The following is a 10,354-nucleotide window of genomic DNA, read 5'->3' on the forward strand; positions in this document are numbered from 1 at the left end:
AAATGGAGAATGAGTTCAATTCATTTTTAATACAAAGGGAAAACTAGAGTATCTGGTTCCTGTTTGGCACAGGGGTCAGTATAAATCTGTGCTTTTTTCTAGGGTTTTTTTACAACCCTGTCATCTTCTAATAATAATCAAGTATGTTTTTCTTACAGACTATATTAAAGAAACATTTAAGTCTTGAAGAATTTCAGTAACCTTTTCTATAGCCTAATAGCAACTGCAGTGTGGCCTCGGTTTCTGGTTCTGCCAGTGGTTTCCTTGGAGATCTTCTGCAACTTTCTTCCTTGCCCTTTATTATCAGTGGTACTAATTTGATGTAACTAATCCTTCATTTCCTTGGCTTTTATTACTAGTGTGTAAAAAACAAATGTTTTAGAAGTACTGAAAGAAACTTTCATCATTTCTGCCACATTTTGTTCATCTTGGCTAAACTTTGCTGGGTAATTCAACTTCACACATAGAACTTCTTGAAGGCCTCCATTTTGGCTGATGTATTTCTGGTGAATAAATAATTGTCTGAAACACATCATTCAGCTCCATTTTGATTTGCTTCTGTGCAAATCCAAAATTCAGCAACAAAACAAGAGCCTGTTCTGGGGGTTATCTGTCGCAAACCGGGAAATACTGCAAGTCTTGTGGGAAAACACTTTTTGTGAGATTTCGAAACAAAAAGTTCTAGAAACAAACAATCTGAGTATTGGTAGAAGATCCAATGCTAAGTGAATATTAGCTTTTTTCTTTTGCAAAGAAGTGAATAGAGTCCTGAAGAAAGACTGCTCGATGACTGAAATGGTGGCATTGACTGACCCACAGTTGTATTTTTGAAATATTTTGGTTTACAATTTCTTTATATACTAATGTTTATTATTTGAAATATAGACATTCTGTGTTTGGTACCCTCGTTTAATTTTAATATCAGCTGAGGAGCTATGGAATTGATCTGAAGATCTAAAGACCCAACATCCTTCCCTGCTTTTGGTTGTTTTTTGTTTTTTTTTTTTTTAAAGGACGCTGATGATGAAGTTTGGTAACACTAAGATTTCACCTCATTCTTTTTCTTTCCATTTGTAAAATTTTATTTTTTATCATGCTTTATGTTCAGGTACTCTGATTCTGTCTTTGCTTACTCAGTCTTGAAAATATCATTTGACTTTAATCAATGGAAATGAAATCCAAAATGTGAATTAATCTCTATTTTCATAGTATGTATCTTCCATTCTAAGGGAAAACATTCTGAAAAGAAAGTACATGGTACAAATATCCTTCCAGAAAAATTGCATGCATCACAAACTAAACCTTAAACTTCTTATTTTTAATCTTAAGGCAGGAGACAGTCATTCCTATTTTAAAGCTTACAACTTAGTATTAAAAGGAACTTGAGCTCCTGCCTACTTTTGCCACTCTACAAAAAGCAAATCATTATGGACTGGAATGAGCTGATTTTTACTGCAAAATTTTCCATTCATTCTGACAGTTCCCTACAAGTACGTGTACATAGTGTCCGTGATAAGCATAACGGTTTTCAGTCAGAGGCTGTCAATTTTTACCAAATTGTAAGGACCAGCAGATGGTGCTATTGCAGATGCTTTTTTCCTCCCTCCTGACCCAAAGCAGCCGTAAACTTTTTTTTAAAAATAGAGATATTCTTAGCCATGGTATGGTACTTTTCAAAACTGTGGAACCTTTTCCCTTTCAATTTTATTTTCTGAATCATTTTCCTCATTGAAAAAAAAACCTGCCAGTGTACCCATGAGCAGGCTATTAGTACCCAGATGCAGAACTTGTGGCACAAGACTTTCAGTGAAAGACGGTAAGTAAGAACAGCCTTCTCTCAAGAACGTTACATGAGCTTTTCAATTTCTGCAATACAAAATGAAAAGGGGGTGGGGGCGAGGGTGGGAGGTGGAGGAGAGAAAGAAACAAAACTATATGTAATCCTGTCCAAACTCAGAATCTCCAGCCTGAGGCACCCCGCTCAGCTTCCCATTCTGCCTTTCTCTGCACTGGGCTTCCTTTGTTATGAGTGCAATCTGTAACTAACCATTTGTGAAAACGTTGGGCCAACATAACAAAGCAAAAAGAATATATTCATTTTCAATATTCCAAGGAAGATTTTGAATCCAAATTAGTCAATTTTCTAAATGAAGTACTAATACATTTCAGTTGAGAATAATAGTCTGAAATTTATATGTCAAAAAATTAAGGACACTTATCCAATTTTCAATTGTTTTTCAAAGATAAATTAAAAATGCTGCACGGTTTATATTAACCTTTGGTCTCCCTCCTTAGACTTATGCAAAAAAAAATTCTTCTTTAATAGTACTTTAAACAAACCAGTCACTTTTGTTCAAAATCTAAATGAACCTATCAATCTATTTTACACAGAGCACTGAACAACTACTAAATAATAGCAGATTTTGGCCCACACAGACCTGACCTAAGTCTGAGTTTTTCAATCCAGTGGAAAAATGCTTTATATCCAGTCCCCAGTATTTGTAATTGTCATACAGGTACCAGTTTCTGAGTGAATTACATGAATCCTGAAAAGTGCCGCCATTCCTTGACGGAAGAAAGACTGCTCTCTATCTCCAGTTCCTGCCTTTCCTTGCTGCTACTTGAGTGGTTACCACAGGCATGCAGAGCAGCCTTGGCTTGAGGCATACAACAAGAAATGGGTGGTGCAGCTATCAACACAACCCTGGTTTCGAGCTTTGATTGCACACTAGGGACTACAAAACAAAGGTTCTTAGTTAGCAATCTTTTTACTACTCAGTTGATTGTACCCAAAAAAGGACAGAGGAATCAGAGCAAGATATGAAATGTCCATGCAATTTGAGCAAAATAATCAATGTTGTGTATAAATAGTTTTATTTTATTTTGTGTTAGGTTTGGTTTGGTTTGTGGGTTAGTTTTGTTGTTGTTGTTTTTGTGAAAGCCATAATCTTGCTAGAAAAAACACTGAGAAAGAAGGGCAATTAGCACGCAGGGATTAAGCATAGCAGAATTTCAACAGTCAGGATCAAGGGTCATTCAGTGTAATGCGGGAAGCAAGCTGTCTCACTCTTCACTTTCAAATTATGTGGGCCAGTCATCTGTTTTCCCATTCCTTAGTGACAGCTGTTGTAAAAGTCAGAGGTAATTTTTTTAAAAATTTTAATTGTTAAAATCATCCAGAGTATTCCAGAGCTGTAAAGACAGTGATATCTAGCGCTGATCTGCAGTATGTTGTAATAATGCTTGTCCTGGTTTCAGCTGGGATAGAGTTAATTTTCTTTTCAGCAGCTGGTACAATACTATGTTTTAGTTTTAGTATGAGAACAGTGTTGATAATGCACTGATGGTTTTAGTTGTTGCTAAGTAATGCTTATACTAAGTCAAGGATTTTTCTGGTTTTGAGGCCTTGCCACTGAAAAGGGTGGAGGGGCACAAGAAACTGGGAGAGGACATAGCCAGGACAGCTGGCGCAAAGTGGCCAAAGGGATATTCCATACCATGGAACATCATGCTAGGTATATAAACCGGGGGGAGTTGCCTGGGGCCTGCTGATCACTGCTTGGGGACTGGCTGGGCATCGGTCAGCGGGTCGTGAGTAATTGTATTGTGCATCACTTGGGTTTTTTTCTCCCTTTTGGATTTTATTCCTTTCTTCCTCTCTTTCCTTGTCATTACAATTGTTTGGTTTGTTGTTGTTGCTCTTATTATTGTTGCTGTTTTTATAATATTTTATTTTAATTATTAAATTTTTCTTAACTCAACTCATGAGGTTTATGTTTTTTTCCAAATATCCTCCCCATCCCTGGGGTGGGAGTGGGTGGGAGAGAACAAGCAGCTGTGTGGTACTTAGTTGCCAGCTGGGTTTAAACCACAACAATACTATTGGGAATAGATGAAGGGGCGAGAATGAAAAATTAGACTCTGCTTCTCTGGACCCTGCTGGACCCACCTAGACTTGAGAACAAGCTTCTAAAGAAGTGCTTTGTATCTTTTAACACAACAGTATGGATCACATGTAAAGGCAGTCAGAAGGAATACTAACACTATTCACTCCAAAAAAACCACTGTTATATTTTTAGGTGTCCCAAAGAATTACACCTAGGCTGTGTCCTATGTCTAAGCCTGTATCTGCACCAGCAAGTTTTGCCACCTTATGCTTCCTGCCTTATATATCTCTATCTGCTGCAAATCTGGCTGTTAAGCTTATATTCTTGCTTGCTTGCTTCCAGAAAAAAATATTTTCTGGATCCTGAGGTTTTGTGGGGTTTTCAGTCCACAGTCACTATCGTTTTTTCTCAGTGTATCTTTAGCGTGACTTGTACAGAAAGATCTTTCTTTTTGAAAGACCTTATGGTCATCTAGATCTCATGAAGGCCAGTACTCCTGGCATTGCTGCATGCTTCAGTGTCTTTAGAGGGGTGCCTTGTCAGAGAGATGACAGTTAGACATAGACAGAGTGGTCTTCAATAAAAAAATGTCATTTATTAAAGTCAGCTGTCAAGCTGCTAGACTAAGATATGCTTTTAAAAATTCACTAAGTGATGTGCTATGAAAAAAATATTTTTATTGTTTGTGCAGCCTGAATGATAAATTAGTCATATATGCAGTACTGTTGACAATTCTTTGAGAGGAAAACCTGGATAATATTCTAACACATACCATACATACTGCATGCATTTTGTCCCTTTAACTTTTTTATTGCATGCAAAAAGGCAAGTAAAAGGAGTGAAAGTCAATCGTTCCATGAAAAACAAATATAGAACCAAACAACCTATTAGTTAACATACTAAAAGACCTTTGAAAAGCAACAAAGGGATTTATCGTTGTGCTAAAAAAGTTTTGTTGATAAGTTAAAAATTACGGAAAACATTGAACAGTATTTTCCTGGAATTAAAAAAAAAAAAAAAAGTGAGGAAAGAGCAAGCTGTTTATGGAGGCTTTATTCCTCAAAGGTTTGCCATACATCATTTTATTCTCCCCTTGTCCGGCATGCAGCTGTTACAGACACGAGTTGCATTGTTTACTGTCCTGGAAAACATGTACAGCAGCACAAAGAATGAATATTACTAGTTGTGCATTGGAAGTGACAGAGAGAATTTTGGCCCAACTTATGCAATTATCTGCATCATTTTGCATATGCATAGTGTCCTAGGACACTGTCACCTCTGCTTCTTTCAGTCCCCTGCTCCTTCCGCCATGGTCTCCTGTTTCTTTTCTGGTGTTGGGTCCTCCTAGTTCTTCGTTGCTCACCCAGTTTTATTTTTGCACTTTTGGATCTGACTCCGTCTTTAAATGCCTGTGAAAGGTATGTGAATGCCTGACAAAGACACTGATTAAGAAAGATAGCATGATTGTTCAAGGGGACAAAACAATGATGAAAGCCATCTACATTTCTATTCCCCCTCCATACTTGGTCCCCTATAATGATTCTTCTACTGCTATGTAGAAGATCAAAGTTTTTTTCTTAGTTTTACTTTAGAAGTGTTGTGAAGCTGCAGGGATTGTAGCCTATACGGTGATCTTATTTTCCACCTACAGGGAGAGATGCTTGTAAGAGGAGTCCAAAGCTATAGGGGTTTTGGTAGGGAAGAGTTTAAGGAACTTATTACAGATGATGTTGTTAAGGCTGAAATTTTTATTCCTGAGAGTGAAGAGTTTTTATGGTCCCTTTGCTACCTAGCTGCACACAGAAAATATCTCCATGGATTTCACTGCTTGTTGGCATTGGAAAGTGTCTTGGGTAAAAGAAATGCATGCATTTTTTTCTAAAAATCCCAGAAGTGAGACTGTCCATGACATGTGTCTATAAACCAGTAAGGTCCCTAATGCAGGACCTAGGGATGTTTCTGCTGCTTAGCAACACAAGGCAAAGGAGAACTCCCTTTCCTGTCCTTGCCTCTGTGCCAACTATGTTACCTTTAACTCTCTATCAGCATGTTCATGAATGGTTTATATGGGACCAGTATACTGTATTTTAATGTAATGTATCTGTGTATTTCTTTTTAGAAGCAGCACAGGATTGGTCCGTCAAAGCACAGATTTTCAATGAAGCAAATAGGAATTCACTCTCGTGCCTTACTTCAAAGTGATGAGGCACAGCTTTGCAGTCAGGGATGCAGCTGACTTATTGCTGTTTATAGTACCAACATTCAACAGTGACTCCAAAGCTGTCTGGAGCTGTATGCACAACATACTTCTAAATAATAAATGGTAAATATGAATACCATAAATAGCAGAGATTTGTAAAAGAAAATTGTTTGTATTAAGAGTCCCTTAAGAAATCCTTATGCCCTTGAAAAGTGATAGAATGTTGGTTTCAGACTGAACATGTCTCTGACATGAAAATACATGCCCTACTACATCCACTGTCTTTCCTATGATCCTGTTGTTCCTTTTGACTGTACACAATGTACATAATAGCTATACACCAAAGCTGGACTAGCTTTTCTCCCTTTCCCTTTTTTTTCATGTACATTCATACCATTGCCTTTCTTTGTTCAAAACAAGACATATGGATCAGAAGGCAAGGTGACTTTAACCTGTGTCATGCAAGTCTCTTTTGAAAGATAAAGTCCCTGAAACAGTTCCAGATTTTCTTTCCTCTGCCCTCACCTTATGGAAGGTTTGGCATATTTCTTTACCTTTGCCATTTATTAATCATTTGCTTCCCAGCCTCATCATAATTCTAATTTATACCTTTTTTTTTTTTTTTTTTTTTTTTTTTTTGCAGTGACTGCTGTGTCTGCAGTTGCCCCATGATTAATCCTACCAGCCAATAACATCTTTCTTGGGTTTGGCATCAACAGAAGGACTAGTTGTTTTCTTTTTTTAGACAATGTTACATGTACTTAATTAGGACATGATACTGTACAAGTAAAGAAGGTGTTGTTTCCATGACGTTGAAATGAAGGAATTAGGAAAACTGAGAATGCAACTCATGCTCACTATGACAGAGGTAGACTGAATAGTCATTGAGCAACAATTGTTATGTGATTGTAAGGGAAACCAACACAGTGATGCAACAGTGCTTGATTTGTCCTTGTTGGATGTCACCCTTTTGTATAACTGGGGCAGTTTTATTGTGTGACTGAAAGGCTTGGTCACACATAGCAGGATTGCATTATGTGGAGCCACATTCAAGGCTACAGCAACCAAAGTCAAGTTATGTCAAAAATCATGAGGCATAAAGCAGGGCTGCAACAGACATAGTCACAACACCTGTAACAGCTGCCCTTAAAACTGCAGTTCATGACTGTGCACAGAGCAGCCTCCCAGGTTGTGGGTCTTACTCCCCTTCAAGTCATTCTCAAAACTTCTGTTAGAGCTGAATTGGGCCCTACAGGTGAGAGGCCTTCCTGAGTACGTGTTCAGAATCAAAGGCATCCCTTCAATAGTCTCAAACTGTATACAGTTGTTTCCTTTCTTGTATTAATGGTCCTGAACTACTCCTGAATAGCATTCACTGGAAGCACCAGGAAAAAAAACAAAAACAACACATAGCCAAAAATGTGAAACTACAGCAATTCTCAAAAACTTGTTTATTGAATGTCAAACTGAGAGCAGTTATTGACCCAGGGGGATTACGGTTTATTCAGGGTGCCAAGTAATTATAGAAGTGACATTATATCATCATTTACACTCACAGTGTAGTCATGAATGACAATGTCAGCTAAAACAAGGACAAATGAGAAAGAGCCCACAGTTTATAATATTCCTGAGAAGCACTGCACAGGGTGTAAGTAAATGAGGGTTGACTGGTCTAGTGGCTGCTCGTTTCCACTGGAAATTACCACCCACTGTTCTCAGTGGCAGTTAACACTAATATGACAATTCCTGAGCCAAAGCAATAAACTAACAGTGAATATTGTTTTCTGCCTTTTCAGTTAGGTAACGGATAGAGGAAATTACAGAAGAAACCTCTTAAGCAGAAAGCTTTGTTACTCAGCAAATGTACTCCTTTATTGGCAAATTGTGTAATAGAATTTTGCAAAATGTAGAGCACTTGCTTAAATTTGTACAAGTGATTAATTTACAGGTCAGGTATCAGTCCCCTTTGTATGTTTTTCACGGTGCTTTCCAGATTAAATTCCAACATATGCAAACTCATCTGCTAGAAAGATGAGAACTCCTCAAATTGGAAATACTTATTGGTCTCTGGTATCAATGTGATCTCATTGCCTTATACAGATTTGCAAGCAAAACCAAATATCCAACTGAGAAACATTCAGTAGAAAATATCTTTCTAAAACTGTTCGTGTTAGGACAAACAATGGGGCTTTTGACACAATTTAGGAGCTTTGCAAACAGGAAGGCTGAAGGAAATTCTTGGAGGTCATTAGGAGACAATGGTCAGTCTAGTCTTCCACTAGATAAGACATCTGTAGAGAAGACTATTTTACAAAAATATTGCTAAGAACCCATACTGGTGTTTTAATGGACCCTGGCAGCTGAAAGATCAATGAGCATTGGAGAGAACAGGCTAGGAACATGCACATAACCCTCCGACTGCAGCCTGGCCAGAGATCTTTATTTAACAAGGTAGCCTGCCTCTTGAAGAAAAGAAAATAACAAAACACTCTGATAACTAAATTATCAAAATATAGCAAGAGAGAATTTCACATAGAGTTAATTTTTCAGCTTCTTTTTTTCTCTTTATCCAAACTAAAAATATCTCAAGTAGTTCAGCTTAGGAAAAGTGTACACCTAACCAAATAAACAGTACAAATGTCACCTCCCTACTCCTTCAAATTAACATCATGTTAAACTTTGTGAAGCAAAAGCCTTTTTATAAGCTGCCCCAGAAAACAGAAAACCCTACTGTTCTGTTTTCTCTGTGGCAAGTTTTTCCTTCTCTATTGTGTAGGCTGTGGAAGATAAGCACCAACAGCAAAGGAAAGACAAAAACAGGACAAAAGCATCAAAGGAATAAGTGATTTGGTCAGTGAGTACTTTATTAGATGCATGCTTATTATATTCATGACAATTAACCATTTCTGCAGGCACAGAAGCAGCTGAACACCAACCTGAAATTTTCCATCTACAAATTACTCATTTATATCCTTATTTATATGTGTATTCTGTGAACACACAAATGTCTGTACACAATCACACTCACATAACTGCTAAACTGGTTCACACTATATATTTTGCATGCTATATCCCAGCCATATATTTCAGGATCTAGAGGTTTCCTTTTGTAACCAAGCTGTTATTCTCCAGATTTGAGTAAAACCGTTGAATAACAGCCTATTAGAACTTTGCTTGAAATAGAAGGTATGATAAACATTTACTGGCCAAAAGCTGTTGCATTTATTGGGAATAGAACTTCTTCCTTTTTTAAAAAAAAGTAAAAAAATTTCTCTTTCTGGCTACTTATAACTGAAAAGAACAAAAATTGTACTAAAGTTATTACATAAATGAGAATTTTTAACTGTTTGCTGTTTGCAGATGGGTCTCCTTTTTCCAATATGTTGCTACACTAATACTCACTTTTTTAAAAAACAAACAAACAAACAAACAAAAACACAAAACCAAAAACAACCAAACCAAATGTTGTTAAGTTACTTCTGTCCCTGGAGATGGAATTACTAGTAATTTTAATTTGCTGACTATATAGGTAGTTGTTAAGCCACACCTGGAATGACCACATCTGGAATGCTGTGACCAGTTTTGATCTCCCCAATTTAAAAGCAACACTGAAAAATTGGAAATTGTCCAGCAAATGACCAGCAAGATGCTGAGGGGATTAGAAACTTGACATATGAAAAAAGGTTGAAGGATCCAAGTTTGTGAAGAGAAGGCTCAGGTGGAACTTAGCAGTTTTCCAACATCTGTTGGAAATGATGGAAATCTGATGGAGGATACCATCTTCATGAGGATGCATGGCAACAGGAGAAAAGAAAATGGGCACGAGATGCTTCAGGGCAAATTTGGTTTGTATATAAGAAGTTCTTCACACCTGAGAATGAGAATAGGTTGTCCAAAGGAATCTCCCTGTTGCAAATATTCAAGGCTCAGTTTGATAAGGTCCTGAATAAGGCCTTGCTTTCAACAGGTCGTGGTAGATGATCTTCAGAGGTCCTTTCCAACCTAGATTTTTCCATGAACATGGTTCCTGTGATTTCCTTATTATAAATGGATATGAAGATTTTTAGAACATGGTCTTAAGCCAATTAAACCTGCAAGTCAAAGGTTACAGTATTTTAGCTTGCTTCTGTATGTACCCTTGGTCTGTAACAGGAGACATGCTCAATGGTATCACAACTGCAGTTATCTGCAAGGAAATTTGCCAGCAGCTAAGGAAAGGGACACAGCAGTGGAAGCACTAATGAAAAACTGGCACATAAGAACAGTT

General features: G+C 37.4%; 1 long non-coding RNA gene across 1 annotated transcript; it reads left to right on the forward strand.

Moving 5' to 3' along the window:
* The first annotated feature begins 1,598 nt into the window (after window positions 1-1,598).
* LOC308060891 lies at window positions 1,599-9,492 on the forward strand. Its single transcript, XR_013926958.1, has 2 exons — window positions 1,599-1,816; window positions 2,517-9,492. It is a non-coding gene; the product is annotated as an uncharacterized lncRNA (long non-coding RNA).
* Window positions 9,493-10,354: the final 862 nt, after the last annotated feature.

This window comes from Falco punctatus (genome assembly GCF_963210335.1).
Source record: "Falco punctatus genome assembly, chromosome: 3".
Taxonomy (NCBI): domain Eukaryota; kingdom Metazoa; phylum Chordata; class Aves; order Falconiformes; family Falconidae; genus Falco; species Falco punctatus.